General features: G+C 42.8%; 1 long non-coding RNA gene across 2 annotated transcripts in view; it reads right to left on the bottom strand.

Annotated features, from left to right (window-relative positions):
* Nucleotides 1-18341, bottom strand: part of LOC142605105 (uncharacterized) — a 140360-nt gene that overhangs the window by 107411 nt on the left and 14608 nt on the right. Inside the window, exon 1 of one of the 2 annotated variants that reach the window (XR_012838869.1) lies at nt 10398-10549. The exons of the other annotated variant lie outside the window; for it this stretch is intronic. This is a non-coding gene — a long non-coding RNA (uncharacterized LOC142605105). Of the gene's footprint in view, nt 1-10397; nt 10550-18341 lie in introns of those variants that run through there. 2 annotated transcript variants of the gene reach the window in all.

The following is an 18341-nucleotide window of genomic DNA, read 5'->3' as shown; positions in this document are numbered from 1 at the left end:
GAGTTGGAAGGGACTCAGACATACGACATTGCTGTTGTGCTCCTTTTGGTTCTGCAGATCCATTCATTTTTCATGTGCAGTGTTTTCTCTTAATGGTCTATATAGCATCTACACCTGAGAGAAGTAATATTTTATCCTGTACTACAACACTATTTCTTTTTTCCTCTTTGAAGAAGGCAAGCGAAGATGTTCCTGCTTTAAACGGTAACTGAAAATACAGCAAATTCTCAGTACTGCTCCAAAGGAAGGCAAATTAAAGTTTTGCCTTTGAACTGGGATGGAACATTATTAGCCAAATTTTCATTTACTTTGGAGTATATTTAATCTGAAGTTCTGGGGGGTTTTTTTGGTCTTTCTCAGCAGCTTTTTCAAGTTTCAGGAATGGAAAAGGTTAGCATGCGAAAGCTTAAAAGTGCAGTGTTTCTGAGTACACTAAATTAAATGCATCTTTCGCATCTTGCCATAAAATTAATTATGCCGGAGAGAAAGGAAGCTTGTGTTATACAAGCTCTCAAAGATTTTTCCATGAAAAAATTCATCCCCACAATCAATAGAGACATGATATGAAATCGCATTGTTACAAAGGTTTTCTCCTCAGAATTTCTGATGAATGTAAATTTGAATTCCACACTGTAAGATAATGCTGAACGCCTAAAACATACATTATGGTGAGGCAGATTTCAAACAGAAGCACCTATGAAATATTTAAGAAACAAGACTCCACAAATAATGCCGCATTATAAGCATCCAACTTGTGTGATAGAGTGCATTTTTATTTAATAACAGTGTGATGCGGGATCATTTACAGAGAAAAGAGCAAGAATCCCATTTTTAGACACAAACCAAACAAATCTTTGAGTGAGACATGTATCCTCATGTATTTACATGAGTTAAAAAAGACATAAAATCTTATCTAAAGAAACCATTGGGAGACTATGAAGCATCACTTTTATTTGTCAAGTTGTCAAACTTTTTATGACTTTTATGTCTGAATTTCCTCAGTCATTCTGTAATTCTGTGATTAGTATATAAGCATAGAGAAGTATTTAACTTTGTGACCATGTAACTGCACTTGCTGGCTGACATTATGGTTATTTCTGTCGTGAGATAGGTAAAATTCCATGGCACTGGGCTTTGATAAAATGCAATGACTGTGCAATCCCTATTCTTTTCTCTTTTTAACTCTTATTTTTCAATAGGCTCATACTGTGGCTACATTAGTTATAACGAAAATGATTAATGATAGTAATAATACTCATTATGCCGTGCATATATTAACAGCACGAGCAGCACTTGCGTCCTAGCGTACAGCACACTGGAAATTCAGCTTGATTTTTGTGGTGTTTACTGCATCATAGCACTCCCCTTCCCCTCAGACAGACGAAGTCCTAGTGTGATAGCACAAGTTTGTTTAAGAATCGGCACTAACTTGTACATTGGTTTTATGAATTATGAAGCTTAAGCATTTGCTCTTCACTTCCAGATTTTCACTCCCCTTGACACTGGTCGACTCCTGAAAGTATTGCCTGACGATGAGACAGAACAGGCTGAGCAGAGGCTTCCTGCTGGGAAATGGTAGCATACCCATGACAAGTTTCTTCTAGCACATCATTATGGAAGGAGGAGACCAGTAGTCATAGACCAAGATTGTTATAAGAATCTAATTTGATTTTATGTAACAATCTTCCAGCTATTACACGCATTCAGCAGGCCTAGTGCCATGATTTGGGAGTGTGCTTTTACAATGCACACAGAAAATATTTTCCCAGGGTGTGCATCGTGCCATTTCTTTTATGGTTCAACATCCAGAAGTCAGCTTCCAGAAGTCAAAAAAGCATTCCAGGATTTTATGTTCCCATCCTGGAAAAAAACCCAACAGTTGAATATTTGCACCTTCTGCAAAGATTCTCCCCACAAGATCAAGTTTGAGAACTTGCTCTGGTGATGTGGAATAGCCCACTGCCATGTGTACTGTCATACAGGCTCTGCCCTCCCCGGGCACGGTTCTGCAGCTCAGAGCCCGCAGAGGGGGTCAGGCAGGCAAGTGGGGAACTGGAGTCGCTGCAAAAACTGAGAGAAAGACAAACCAGCAGGACAAGACATCAAGCTGAGCAGACTCCTCTAGTCATCAAAAATGTTTCTTTGTAAAGTTATCGTTTTCCCAAACTACTAAAAACTCTGTGTAAGGAAAAAAATAACAGGCAAATGTATACGTGGAAAAAGAAAAATCTGATATCAGCCTTTCATCTAATGATCCCAAATACTCAGTAGCTCATATGAGCAGCAGCTCGAAATCAACTGATTAAACCCCTAAATAATGAATAAATGACCATTATATGAGCACAGATCTGCCTCACATGTGCTACCTGGTATATATGAATATATTTCCATAAAGAAATTCATAAGGATTCACTTCTGTCTCAAGAGAGCCAGGGCAAAGGAAGGGAAGAGATGAGGTTTTCATACAAGAAGTTAGGACTGAGCCTTGAGAGCAGTCCTGCTATTTACTTTGCTCGCAACAACACCTGAAGCATACGCCTACTGCACGCAGAGGTGGAGCGAGCTACGCAGGGCGCTTGCTGCTGCAGGGAACTTGCTGCTGCAGGGCTGTCAAGGACCTTCACTAAGCTGCAGCATTTGACATAGTCGTTGCAGCGATCCTGCACAATGCCTGTGTGTCAAAGTCCTTTTCCAAGTCTCCGCGTGATTTAACTGAGAGCCAATATTCTATTTCCACAATATTTTAAGTTAACGGCAAAACATTCTGGACATATCTTATTACTCTGCTCGTCTCTTCCCCCAGGGCTGCTCTGCTGTCTCTGACAGCTTTCTGATTGCAGCCTCTCCTCGCCCAGCAATGCCTCAAGTTTCATCATCCAAATTACTGTACTTTAAGTCCCCTGCAGTAACTGTGTTTATTTCCAATATCCCAACAGGAAGACCCCCATCAAGATGAGTCATTCTTATTTCCAAGGGTGTTGTACTGAGGCCACTCAGAGGAAGATGCAGCAGCAGCAGCTTTGTATTAGCCTAGTGGGGGGAAAAAAAGCACAGGCCCCTGCTTTCAGCCAGATTTCTTTCCAGCAATACAGATATTTTTTTCCAGAAATGATGAAAATTACAAACACTCTAACAAAAACCCTGTTGGAAGCACCAGAGTCCTGAAAACCCATGATGTGTGGAAATGGGAACCAGCTACTTTGGACTTGCTACTGCCCGGACTTGTGATGCTCTGAACTGCTGGGCCTCTGAACTGTTCATTCATGCGTTATTTTTTGGCAGCCTTCACCACTTCCATAGAATCATTGGCAGCAGCCTCACTAGAGAGCAGGTAAGCCTGACCCTGCAATTTATCTACCACTATTAATCACAAACTGGTTTTGAACTGCTTCATAACACTAATTATTCAGAGGTGTTTTAGGATGGTGTAACTCTGCCGTGGAATCTCACACACACAGATTCTCAGATGATTCAGGGTAATCCTTGCTTTCCACTCAAAGAGGCACATGAAAAGCCTTTCAATAAGTTACTGCTGTAGCACAGACAGAGCCAGCTCACGCCGACCTTCAAACAATAGAGCTAGAATCGGGTCAAGATGTAGCAGAAGTCTGAAGAGTTTTGGTTTTAAACCAAAGATGGCTTTGCAGCTCTACTTCTGCTATCTTTGAACAAAATCCTTGCATAAGATAATGCAGGCTAGTCACTGGACTGTAGTATCAAGTATTATTCACTCTTCAGCTCTGGAGGGGTAGTCAAAAATAAAAAAACACCTGTGTGTATCACCATACAAACCCCACATTCCCAAAATTCTGAACATTAATGGAAAATTTGTCACTGTATGCATGCATGCATAGGTATGATATGATGTGGCTTTCCAGAGCCACTGCAGTTTGTCAGTGATGTATGAAATGAGGAATCACAGCCCAGTGCACAGAAAATGCAAGCAACACCACCAAACAAGTAGGCTGAATTTTCAAAGTGCTGCTTAAACTCTTGTACAGTCAGTCTTACGCACCGGGACAGCTCGTGGGACAGCCAAGGTAAAAGCACAGGATACAATTTCAGAGACCGGGGAGGGGGGGGAACCATCTTCTGTCAGAGTCCATCTCACATATATTAACTTTAAAAGCTGTGGCTTTAATTGTAGGCATTTGTTCTTCCTAGCTACTTTTCTTTTCTCCATTGGAATGAAAGTGGTGCCTGACAGGCAGTTTGGAAGATTAGGGATTTCTTTGGTTTTTTTGCTCTTAATGTTCTCACTGAATTTATTTATATCTTGGCTGGTTATTAGAACTTGTTCCATATGGTAATCTGGCAATGCCAAGCCAAGAATTTAAAATTAAAAAATAGATTCTTTCAGCAAGAATATACACTTCCGTGACTTGGAAATTCACTCAAAAGTATTAGGGCGCAATTTAACCCAGGGGAGTTAATGGGGAGAAATGGGGGAGAAAAGTAGCCAGAGAGTAAATAGGAGACTATATGAAAGACCAAAGTAGAAAATTTTTTCATGTTGTTGGAAAGTGGCCCAAAAGCTCATTATGTGAAAGACCTTTCATTAAAATCCTACTTCAACAAGAGAAAAGAAGATAGCTTTTCTGGATTAGAGGGTTTTCCAGTCTTCTGCTTCTGTAGGAAATGCAGCTACAAACCCCTGGGAGGAGAGCAAAAAGAAAACAGTCCAGGAAGCAAACGACTTGGACCCAAACTAGAAGATAGAGACATGCCTGTATAACTGGAACAGAAAGCACAAATAAATGACATGTTTGGTTTTTAAGCAGAAGTAGAGAAAAGGCTGTTCTGCAATGCCAAGGGGACAGTGAGAAATGAGAAATTTTATAGATCTAAGCTTCCTTGAAAACTATGCTTTAATATGCCACAGGAGGTAGCAATACCACAACACAGATTTTTGACCCTTGCTTCAAAGGTGTCAGGATTAGAGCTGACCAAAAGTCTCAGATTCCCACTGGATGAGGGGGCTTTGGCTAGAAAAGAGAATTTCCTGCTCTGTAACTGGTTTGGATACAGAGTTTGGATTGCAACCCACCCTCAGCATAAATTTAAAAAGAGGAAACACACAAACAAAACATAACAAAACAGCAGATTTCCAAGTCCCACAGGCTTCTGAACAAGTATGTCACAATTTCTCCAGAGTATTCATAGCAGGACAACGGCAGCACTGTAAAAGTATATCTAATAGACAGCATCACCAAGGGAAAATTGCATTTTTATTACCAATAATGTACAAAGTCTGAATTCACAGAAAAAGTACTTTTTCCATGGATAAATGATTAAAAAACTCATTTCGGTGAAGACAACGTTCTCTATTTCTCCAATTCCAAACTATGGATACATATATGCAGGAGAACAGAAAAGACTAATCAGGACAATCTTTGCCAAATTCTGACCAATATTGTGCATGATTCATTATTAATACTAACAGTAAGGTCAATACAACATTCAAGCAAGACTGATTTCAGCCAGTAGGTTTGGTTTTTTGATTTCAGGGTCTTTTGTAAATCCAAATAAAAAAACATAGAAATCAGGTGTGCTGCTGATTTTGTTTCTATCATCTCAGCCGTTGAGTAAAATACAGCCAGTAGCATCAGCCAAAAAATACAGGTATTAGGGTACTGATCATGTTAAATCAAACTTTGGTTTTCTTTTCCTCCTCTTACACCTAACAATCAAAGGAGGGGTTTGTTATAAAATGAGTCCTAGGAGAAGAGCTGACGCACATTGCCCTCAGTTTCAAGACTTTTAAAAGACATTCAGCTATTGTTTTAGACTGCGCTTTGAACAAAGGCTGAGATTTGTGATCTTTTACAGAAGTCTGTGAGAGCCAGTTGGCTTTTGGAGCACAGGAAGCAACCAGAATGCTCCAGGGAAGGAGGCCTGACATGCAGTGATGGGACATCACCTGGCTTGGCTATTGGGTTGCTGCTATCAATGAGACACAGCCAAGGGTCCCCAGATCCACTCCAGAGAGGTGGGGATCTGCCCCAGAGAGGTGGGGATCTCTCCCCAGAGAGGTGGGGATCTGCCCCAGTCCCTGGGGACCCCCTCTGAGCCATACAGCAAGGGGGTGCCGGTCTTCCCCACATAGCACCATGCACTAAGGAACAGTGTTATGGTGGGTCAAGTCATCATGTCCCACCACTTGTCTGCAACTACACAATGACAGAGCCCTGAGGCGTATTTTCCCAGCGCTCAGTCTACCAGGAGCACATCCATCTCTCTTCAGTGAACCAACAAGATGACTGCAGGGAGGTACAGAAAAGGTACAGCTTCTTGGACAGTGAGAAGCCCTGCTGTAGGAAATGGCACAATCTCAAGTGACGGTTTAAAATCATCTCAAAACACCTGAAGAGAAAGCAGACAATACATGGGTGAAATCATTCTGTACAAGGCCAGCAGCATGGTAACATTTCCCTGACTGCTGGGACCAGTTTCTCACCAGTGCTCAGGCAAATTTTATGCTCTATATCTGAGGGGAGAAGTCTTCTGCTCTTCCCCTACTCCAGAAAAACTCATGCGATTTTCATGCCATACTAACTCATTCAATAGTTTGTTCTTCAACGCATCTCAACTGCCATTAATGTTACAGCAATTACAAGAAAATTCCCTTACTTGTATGAAAACATACCTTTATATTTACAATAGTTTTCACTTTAAGATTGCACTGCAAACCAAAACACAATGAGCTTAACAATTACAGGTTTGTTTCTTACAGCAATTGAAGGTGAATGATCTTTTCCTGTTCGGTCTTTCACACTAAGGCCAAACTGAGAAGAGCTCAAGGCAGGTGGGACCACAGACCCCCAGATAAGATTCCTCTTTTCTCTGCCTTAATCAATGGGAAAGTCAGGGCCAAAGGCTATTGCAACAGGGACTGCAAATGAACTTCTAGTACTTCCTTTTTTTCCCCCCACATGAAATTTCTTTCTGAGACATACTTTCACACACATGTTTTATAAAAACATAAAAGACATTGACAGGGAATAACAGCACATCTGTGAAAATTCAATTTTTGTGTAAGTATATGCTGCATTTTCTAGTTTCTTTCCTGATGCACTGTAGAAGTTAGTATCTAGTACTTGTCGTCTCACGTATGGATCAATTTCCCATTTGCCACATCCCTCTACAGTGAATGCAATAGTAATAGTGCCCTTATCCTTTCCAACAGAGCTCACTGCAGCAGTAAGAACACTTCAGGCAAAATAGAATTATAATAGCCTACATACACAGCACAGGACATGTAAGGTCAAAAGTTTCCCCTGATTATGGATATCCCAGTTGAGATACCACCCACCTCATTTTTTGAGACTACTTAGCATTCTATCTGCTATTGCGCTGACAGCAAAAACTTTATGTGCTGTAGTTATGGCCATAAGCGCTCTGTATTTTCTAAAATCAGATCCCAAGAATACTAAGTTAGTCTAACAAAAAATGAATGACCAGCTTGAACTGATGAGAACATGGTTAGTGGGTGTACTAGCATTATACAAGAACTCAGAAGCACCAGCAGAGATTGCCTAGCTCTCCTCAAGGGTGCTCATCTGTCCCCAAATGGAAATCACTCCTCCTCTCCTCCTCTCCTCCTCCAGTCCCCTGTCTCATTCACACCAGCTGGATCCCCCAAAAGATACACTTTGTGTATCAGGGCCACCCCTCCAACTAAGCATTTCTCGACATAATTCACAAATAAGCACAATTTACCTACTGACTGTGCTGCCATGATGCCTAGTTGTGCATTGCTGAAGGTGGATTTACATATTTCTATTTCACACCACTGAACAGGGAGGTCTCCTGCCAGCAACAGACGTGATGAGACAGGATGAGATCTGTAGTAGGTATTGTGGAGCTTGCTCAAGCACCTGCCTGATTCCCCCAACTAGAAGCAGGCGGCTTTTTCCCACCAGCTGAGAGAGGATGAAGAGGGAATGAGAGCAGCTCCTTCCAACACAGCCTGTCAAAGCCATGAGCAAGTAGGTCTGCAGGAAGCAGTGCTTTCCTTCCTGCCACAGAAAAACAGGCAGGACCTTTGAACTTTATGGAGGATCAGTGAAGAAAAAGGGAAGAAGCTCAGGTGTAACCCAGCGTATGAAATGAAAAGTATTCAGGATGAGAGGTGTGGGACACAAAGTAATCACTGCCCATAGCTGTATGCTGTCTGGGGAAAATGACGGGGAGGAATTTGTTTTATTACCCCATGACTTAACTGAGCCCAGGGAAAGATAGAGACACTTCTGACATTGGCTTCATTACCAGCGAAACTGCACAGCTCCTACCGTGGCGTGTTCACAGCACATTCCTGAGACACAACTCTGCCTCTCCACAGCCTGCATATGAATGAACTACAGGAAAAATTATACCCGGCCCAGTCTTGTTCACTACTCCACAGGCACTAAAACCTTGCTGCCTGGCTTGGTAAGAGAGCTGCAGTCAGCACTCCTCGGTGCCTGCCCCATCTCCCGTCACTCCTCTGTGGGGAAAACCCTGCCAGCAAGGCATCCAGCCCTCCCAGAAGCCCAGAGGAAACACCTTCAAAAACACCAACAGAAAGCATCTAGATGCCAGTTACAACCTGCTGCCTGACTACAGCTTTTGTCATGACTCTTCTGCTCTGGAAGGGCTTAGCCTTCCCACGCTGCAGAAACTGGGTGGCGAGGGCAGAGGATATAGAGGAAGTGGTAAATCAGTGGACAAGATGGACACATCAACTGCTAAAAGCTGTAGCTTCCATATGCTAAAAAAAGAAACAAAAAACCCCCAAAAAAACAGAAAGCTATCAAGACAATATCAAGCATGTAATCCTGATAACAGAGCATTGCATTGGATGCTGCACACAATTCCTTCCAGGAAGAGAAATAAAGGTTACAGGAGTAGCAATTCCCTGCTGCAGGACTGCAGAAAAACCTCAAAGAGTATTCCATTATTGATGGCAGGGTTTAAAAGACAGTGCCTATAGGCCCTGGCACAGCTAGTATAAGCAGACACACAAAAGCACACAGAGCAGACCCAGCCCTTCTGTGCTGGAGTATCAAAAGAATGTCTGTGTAAGCCTAGAAAACCCTCGGATCCCGTCCCTCAGGAAACTCAAACCATAAAAGTGTGTCTGAACGTATTTCTGGCTTCCCACATTTCTAAGCTGCTCAGCATTCTTCTTAAGTCTACCCCAGATCTGCAAGTCCATACACATATTCTCTGGAGGCCTGCAAAAATTTTTGACCTCTCAGAGCAAGCATCACATCTTCTCTCAAAGAAGAAATCAGTTAACAACCCATGGTTTTAAACTTCTGAAACTACTACAACTTAAAATGTTGGAGCAATTTACTGCAAAAAAAAAGGAAAGGGGCCACTGGATGGCCTGAACCCCAAGCATGCAAAGGTCACAGCAATGGAAGGGGGGGGTCTCAATGCAAAATGGAACTCAATCCTCACCTCATCTTGCAGTTCATTCAAAAACCTTCACCGCTCCTCAATCAGCAGTTTCAAAAAGCCACTCTGTATGTGAACCACAGTGGCTGTTTCAGACACAGTTACACACGTGTGGGAGAATGCGTTGCAGCAGCACAAGGGGCTGTAATCACAGTGAAAACAATATTCACAGGGGTCACGGAGCTGTAGCATGAAGCAGTTCAGCATCAACCTTACAGATCTCAGTAATACCTAAAGAGCTGCTGTTTTCTCCAGTGAGAACCAGTTGCAGGAGTCTGGAGCCTATCACTGTCTTCAAGGAAAATATTTTCCTGCATATCATGTCTTGTCTCCAGCAAAAACACCATTATATCATCATTAGCCTGAAGAATTTGGAAAGAATTGACAAATTTATTTCTCAAATATTTTCGCCTGGTTCCTAAAGATGCTCAAGCTGTTCGGGAGAGCGCTACTTGGCACAAGACACAGCTGTGCTGGGTACTGTGCTAACAAGTGAAGAATATACATGGTCACGGTGCAGGGTACATTTTTTAGTCAGCCTAGAGAGACCACATGAATGATAGATACATTGCAACCGCTGCCTGTGACACTGGTCAATGCCAACAGCCTAGCTGCTGTTAACGCTCTGTAGGTGTCCTGGGGCAGGTCTCAAGTCTCCACTTTCTACTCAGTAAGGCTCCCATCTTCAACCCAGAACTGTCTTCCAGCACTGTCATCACACTTTCTCCCTCAGCACAGATGAGTCTGCTACTCCCCTGATAAATCTGTATGGTATTGTTCCCCAAAATATAGACTAATTTAATTGGAAAGGAGGTCATCTGGTCCACACACCACACCATCACCCCCTGCTTAACGACTGTCAGTGGGAAAGAACTGCACGTAGAGACAGTCAATTTAAGATAAAAATGAAGAAAGAGGTGTGGGAACTCTCAACTATTTAAAAATTAAGTACGTACCTCTCAGGTTGGGAAAACCACAAGATGAGGCACTTGACATAACAGCATCAGGAGACAGTCTCCGGAAAGAAAAGTTGAGTTTGATGCCAAGCCCTATGTGACTGATCCTTGGCTGCAGATGATCCCACAGGACCCCTGCCATTCCCTGCAATGGCTTGGGGCATTCCTGTATCCTGCTCTGCAAAAGGAAGTGGCAGCTGCTCCTCCCCAGGACTGGCTGGTGTTGAAAATCCTACAGGAATCCTCCTAGCTGCAACTTTGTGTTCTCACAATCAGGCACTCCGTCGAAACATTGTCTTTTGGTTTATTTTGTTGGTTTATTTAGAAAAGATAAACACCTCGTGGGAAAGACAGGCAGGCAAAACACAAATCTTTGTCCTTTCTCCATTTATTAAGAATAATGAAAAGCAAATAAATGCTTTGCTGGGAAAAGTAAATGTTCCAGCAGTCAAACATGATCTTATTCTGGTACTGTGTTTGTACGCCACTTGAGTCTCACAATGCAGACTCAAGACACCTGCATGTTGTGTGCATCCGCATTTCTCTCTTCTTCCATATTTATGCATAACATATTTAAGATAGGGACAATGCAGTCACAGGAAAAAGGAGAAATTGCTCCTGTAAACACATCAGTAGTCATGGAATTTCAGACCCTAAAGAGAGAGTTGATCATTTCAATCCCATAAACCAACACATTCCCCACTGGCAATGTATTTCTAGAATCACAAAGATACTACATGTTCTTCCCACAGTTATTTTCTTCTGCATCTGTACACCTTGTTTTCTATAGCCATCTCATCGTGAATGGAGACAGACAGGTACCAGCTGTACATTGAGAGGGAAACAATCCACAAAAGCCTTGTGTCACTTTCTGATCTTGTTGCTGCAATTTTAGGAAGAGGAGGTGGCCAGATTATTTGCTTTACAACATGCAGGAAAAGACTACAACTGTGAGGTACAGCCTGCTAGATTTTTTACAAGATCCCAAGACCAGAAGGAAGTGAATAATGCAAAGAAATATATAGAAAATCTTCTTCATTATAGATGGGAGGGTGAGCTGAGGACTATTTGGTGGTCAGTAATCAATAACCTGAAGAAGACTAAGGTTGACTAAGACATTTATTTGCAATTTTCACAGGAGTGCCAGGGCTTGTTAGAGAGCACTGCAATGGAGAGCTTGATCAACTCTGGCATTAGAGGAAAATGCCACCCATTGTTTGCAAATGTATGACCAAAAGCCAATTCAAGTTGCTGTAATATCTGGTGCAGTTCTGATATTGTACTCTAGGTAGCTGATAATCAGACTGCTTCAAAAGTGATTACCAGGAGTTATCTGTACAACGCCAAGACATCACAGCCTCAGCCCAGCAGCTAAGGGAAACTGGCTGACTTTCTTTCTCACCATAAGCATGTGTTGGCAACATCACTAAATTCTCCACATCATCCATAATATGCATGGTATTTGGGGGTTCTCAGCATAATTTCTCAATGCGACTTCTCACAGTAACTGTCTCTCGAAGAGGACTACTACTGCACTATTTGCTTTCTGGATAGGTAATAAACCAACTTGAATCATAAGGAGAAATAATTAAAATACACCTAAGAAAATTATTTTTGTTTAAGTAGCACCAATTGTGTGAGTTTCCACGCATGCATGTAGTCTAACAGACACACACAGGGGGAAGCTTTAGTAAGTTGAGGAAAAGAATGGCACTGTTCCAGAAACTGCAGTAAAGTCCTAAAAAGTACAGAACTCCCCTGTTGTTTTTTTCTCCTGATTTCAGTCACAGGTTCTATAATACTGATTTTGTCCCTCTACTTCCAGCTGCTGTAGATGGTGAGTGACTAAGATTTAATTCACAATCAATTATGCTAGCAGGAGTTGAGACAAATCTGTAAAGGTAAATTGAATGCATTCGTTTAAGTCTCAAACATCAAAGAAACTAAGATGAACCTTAAGCATATTGGTTTTCAAAAACTAATTTTAAAGCCAGTCTCATATTTTTGATCATTCTGAGGTGGAGGCAACTCAACTCATTCTCTCTTCGTCCAACCTTCAGCCTTGCTCACTATCCCTCCTATGTGCTGAATGAGAAAGGAGACCAGTGGATCAGTTACTTAAAGTCTGTTGTAAAATGGCTGCATGCATTTTATAAGATTCATATTTGTTATGGAGGATGATCAGTACAGACATGTATCGTGTAGTGGGGATGTAGCAGAAAGATTAATTCTTGAAAGTAATTCAGCCTGATGGATAAGGTATGTATGTAGATAATGCCAATACATCAAACAGTATCCTGCAGAGTAAGATAGACAAGGCCATTTGCACACCCATGAGCAATACCTGGCAGAAGAAGCGTAAAAGACACCACATCCAAATAATGCTGTAATTTCTGTCTCCAGTCCCACCTTTCTTCAAAGAGATAAGCAAAGGACAGTTCAAAAACTGTCTGAGGTCTGAACAGGGTTTTGACCCCTTCCAGCTCAACTGTTGCCAGTTTTGCTTTGTCAAAGATCTCCCTTCAAAATGTGCTCTTCTGTACGGATGCAGTCCAGCTCCCGTGCTCTCTGTAAACCAGGCAAGTCTGAAAGTCCTTTTAAATTTAGAAATCCCACAATGCAAATGTCACTTCAACTGATTTTTTGGAAGCCTTTTTTTTTTTTCCCCTTGGGATTCTTAGTGTCTTTGCACTGCCATGCATTTCAGGCTGTCCTAACAGATAGATAGTTTAAAGGAAGGCCAACTGTTTTAAAAAAAAAAAAAGGGAGAGGATGAAAACCATACAACAAAGTAACTACAAATGGGGCACTGCTGTAGAATTCAGTTTTCGAGACATGGGAGCAAGGGAATAAATCAAATAACTCAGACTGTCCAAGGCAATATGACGGAGTGTGGAATTTTTGGCACGTAACAGTCTCATGATGAATGAAAACACAAACAAAAATCAATGGCTGAGTTGCTCAAAGAACAAATTTTCCCTAGCAGTAAAAAGACTTGAATACTGGCTGCCAGCCTAATTTCATTAGGAAATGCATTCCAATTAATGGAAGCTCTGCAAACAAGAGATAATTACTAAGGCGAGACAGAGGAAAGGCCTTCCAGCCTTCCAGCTTCTCTTCTTTGGTTGCAGCTTGCCCTTATCTCCTTCCAATTCATTTAAGGTGTGGGTTGCTGGGTTTCTGCAACTGTATTTCCCAAACCCTCCCCCGTGCCATTCCTGCTGCACAGAACTCTCCTTGCCTGCTCCTGACATTGGCCTCATCCACACACACACACACACACTATACGCTGTGAAGTTTCCCATGCTGGGGAAGGATGTGTTTTGTTCTCAGATCTCGGTGTCTGAATGCCAGTTGTGCCATTATTCCTGTGTTACTTGTTTATATTCGTTTTGATGCTACGTTTCCTGTGCCAAATTAAACACTGGCACGGACAGGTGCCTGAAATCAAAGTTGTGCCTGCTTATGCTCTGGTGGATTTAGTTTTTCATTTCCATGATTTCATTTCCCAGGAAAACAGCAATTATGTAACCTCAGTAGAAACAGACGCCAACAATATTAAATCCTCGCAACTGCACTCCTTTCACCCAAGGGCTTCTTTCAATGGGAGGATGGAAAGTTTCTTAAAACCAAACAAGCAGCACGGACCTTTTGTTTTAACAGACGTGCTTCCTTATTCTATCTGCACGTAGGCAGAAACTTGAGACATTTTTGCCTCCTTCATGTTGTCCCCTCGAACGCCGTGCACTTACACAGTGGTTTCACCACATCTCTCTCACAATCAATACTGGCCTTCACCCAGAGGATATTGGGCAGCCCATTGTGAAGGCTTGCAAAGTAACATCTTCTGCAGTGCCCAGCTGTGAGGATGTGTCATCCCCAAAGTCCCACCGCTGTGCACCAGAGGATGCTGCCGCCAGGGACAAGGACATTTTGCAGGAGCTGCATCCCAAAGCAACTGCAACTCCATTCTCTTGCTCTCTCTTTGATGTCCAGCACAAGACGAGTCTCTGCGGTCCCAGCAACTGCGATGCCAGCTCAGATGGGCCAGCATCAGGGCCACCACCTAGCTCCAACATCCAGCCGCAGTAGCCAAGGGCTCAGCACTAACAGTCCTATGCAGTGAGGGTGCTGCCAGCACCGGGCTCCCTGCTGTCTTCTGGGCTGCAACTAGCTAGCTTGGGTATGGAAACATATGGACAAAGTCTCTATAAACCAAACTAAGAGCAACAAAAGCACAGAGGCAACCCCTTCTGCTTCTGGAGACCTAAATCTCAGTGGGTCACCCACTTAATCCTCTGTTTACATTTAACCTACTTCTTTGAAAACTTCAAGTGTCTGCCCACAGCCACCACATGGCATTGCATACTTACAATAGCTTCACTAACAGGCAAATAAGAAAGAGTAAGCACAGAAAAAGCACTGGGTTTGTAGCAAAGGATAAAAGCCTAATTCACCAATGCTAATAGCTTGAGTCACTGATTTAAAAATAAAAAAAAACAGACAAAAAATCAGACTATATCACAGAAAGCAGTAGTACTACATTAACTATTGTGAAGCCAGACAATGCCTGTTTCCAGAGGCGTTCCACGACGTGCAATTTCAGACACGGCATGGTATTTCCAGCTCTGCAGTTCTGAAGCGTTGGGTCAGAGGTGTAATGTATCTTTCTCTCCCACTGTGGCGATACGAGATCATCTTTTTAAAGGTCTTCCCTGGCATGGCTGCCAAGCTGTTTGTCTGAGCTGCAGTGGTATTTTTGGAGACAAAGACTTGGACATGGTGCAGGACAGGTGGCCTGGCAGCAGTGGTAGGAAGCTATCAAACCGCGCAGCGTACATTTCAAAACACAAACCAGAGGGAGAGGAGATAAATCATTTACTGTATTTAACTTAGCATATTGCTACTTTTTGTGACTCATATAGTCTTGCGGAAGACTCCCTGGCCAGGATAAGCCAACTTTGACAGAAACACAATGTAAAGTTTACATATGCCATGCATTTACGAAGTTAGTGTGCATAAACACGTAAAGGCGTCAGTGAAAGCAACGAAATTAAAGACGGGGAGGAAGCTGTATCGTCCCATCTCCCTTCACTCTCCCTGGGTTTCAAGGACCTTCCTATGCTTCGCTGGTCAAAAATAAACCTGAACCATCCTCCGAAGGCCAGCACAAAGAGACAGCAGCCAGCAAAAACATCAGTACTTCGCACTCCACCTCAAGCGTCTGTCCATAGCATGGGCACTGGCCCCCCTGGGCCAGGCAAGCCCCACCTGCTCCCAGTGGCAGGACAGGACACTTGCCACCGTGTCACCAGGTCGCTTGGCCAGACCTCGTGTGTACCCACAGCACAGTCGAGCTGCAGGTGGCCCCAACCAGCAGCCAGGTGCACAGAGGAACCGCTGTACCTTCACGGCAGGACCGAGAGCGCAAGAAAGCCAGGGCTCAGTGGAAAATGTCTCACCTAGCACCTCTGACCTTTTCTTGCCCAGGCCCTGAGCATCGCTACCACAGCAACTTGTACATCCCACAGCTGGCGACCCTCTTACTGGTGGGGAAAAGGCTTCTAAACGGATTAAAAATAGGTCCGTGACTGCCCTGCAAAAGGGATCCTTATGTTTCTGGGACATTTACAGTCTCCGGCTCAGCATGTCACCAGGTATGCTCCTGTCATGTGCCGCGGGCTGTCAGGCACATCTGGCCGCACCACGTGTGGTGTGAGATTGGCAAATCACAGGCACAGTGTCACTGAAATTTGGGAATAAAAGAAAACTCCTTAATACCAATTTAGCATTAAGAAGCAGGCATTTCCTTTCATTGCAGCACTGGGTGTCAGGAGGATAGTTCCTCAAATCAGGCACACCTAACGCTGGTTCTCTTGTCATATTTATACACAAATGTTACAAATATTACAAAGTGGTACACTCCCCGTTACAGTAATTGGTTCGTATTTCTTCGCCTAGTATGCAAACTAGAACGCATGCTCAGTTCCTTTCTCCCCCTCTATGAGTAGGTGGTATAATTTGGGTAGAGGGCTTATGGGTCAGTGGGGTCGTGGGGACCCTGGCCCAAGTTACCTTTCCCCTAGTTTCTCAATACTTCGGTCCCAGTAATTGTTCACCATACACCTCAGGAAGATAATTGCTCCTGGAGGCAATTAGTGTCCTCCCTTTCTGAAAAGTATGTACGTAAGGACCTGGAAGTGTCTTGTAGCTCCTCCTTTTTATCATGATGTGTAGCAGGTGCTCATTTTAAGAATCATTAGCCTTCTACCTAAAGTAACAGTGAATAATTTCTTATCACATATAAGTACGCTTTCTTTACAGGCCTATCTTTTTGGCTACAACAGTGCACCTGGTTTTCCCTCTCGCCCTGATTCAAATTGAAAAATTCCCAAATAGAAGCCTCCCTGGGAAGACTGCACTGCATGGCAATTCTTTTGAAGGCAGGTAGTTTTATTCCTGTTACCAAGAGCTACACTAATTCTGTGCTCTTCATTTTAAGCTGGATTCCTTGATAAACAGGATTCTCTGAACACTGGCACTTTTGTCCCCACACTTTTAAACATGCAGGCTGGTTTCAGCTACGTTTGACAAAGGGGCAGGTGTCACCAAGCTACTGAAATCCAACAAGCTCCATGACAGACGTGGTCAGGCAGACAAGGGAGGCCCAAATTGGCACCCCTGAACAAGAAAAAAATAGTCCCATTAAAACAACCACAATGTCAGATCTGCTCACGGGGCGGAGAGATTTTATTGCAGCTCAGCAGTGCGTAACGCTTCAGGCAGGCCTCATTGCTAGTTAGTCACAGGGTAATGCAAATACAAGACACAACACTATGAAAACAATCTTGTGCACAACTGCCCTCATCTCACAGAACAATTTACGAAAAAAATTAGGATGTCACACAATACTGCATGCCCTACAGCAATTGAAACTATCTTTACCAGCCAAACTTACAAAAAAAGTCATCAGCTATACTTGGTTAGAAATTTTCCCCATATCCTTCACTAATTTCTACTGTATTCACACATTCACTGATCGTGCCCTCTCTCCCTCTCCCCACCCACTAGAGCTGGGCCCAGACTGGACACCAGAATAACCTGCTATCATTTCCAGGGTCATTACAACAAGTGTGCCCTTGCATCTCTCATTCTTTTATTGCAAAAATACACTGTTCCCATGCCTGGTTCTCTCTGCCATCTGAGTCAGGAGAATGAATCATCAAAAATGCTATTGTCAAATGCTTTCTATGAATTATGTTCTGCACTGCAGTGGCTTGCTCTGCTCAGGATTCTCTGTTTAGATTATTGGTATTTCTCCTCGGGATTGCTTTTAAAAACCATTGAAACAAAGTCTGATTGTCTCCAAAAGGGGGCAGCCCATTTTAAGCCATTTTAAGGCTTGTTTTTAATGGGCACGAAAATGAAAGTATAAGCCAGTTTGTTAGAAGACCGATGTGGAAAAGTAACATCACTGTAGGTGAGAACACTTTCTGTCCAGAAAACCTTATGATAAGAATGGGAGATACATTATATGTAGATATTATATGTCAGCAACATCTAATCAGTGGGATACCAGTAAGCTCCAAGAACATATGTGTACCAACACACAATTCTAAGAAAACCAGTCCTATCAGCTATATATGTGTATTGCTGTATTTCTCACAGTCTAGATTCATTTCAAGGGCAGTAAGGACACAATCTTTAGAATTTGCTATCAACAGGTGCCTGAGGTACAGAAGAGAAGCAAGTGTTGCTGATCTTTGGTATACCGCTTCATACTATTAATATTCTTTAGCAATTACAGACAATTAAGAATTCTGTATGGGTTTTAATCCCTCCAACCCTGACTGGGGTGGGAACTGAAGGTGCTGAGTGACCTAACTGAATCAAATCTGTGCTTTCTACAAACCATGCAGACACCAAAAATAGACATCCCTGCTC

Source organism: Balearica regulorum, chromosome 1 (assembly GCF_011004875.1).
Source record: "Balearica regulorum gibbericeps isolate bBalReg1 chromosome 1, bBalReg1.pri, whole genome shotgun sequence".
Classification (NCBI taxonomy): Eukaryota; Metazoa; Chordata; class Aves; order Gruiformes; family Gruidae; genus Balearica; species Balearica regulorum.
This window is presented reverse-complemented; position numbering and strand designations above follow the sequence as displayed.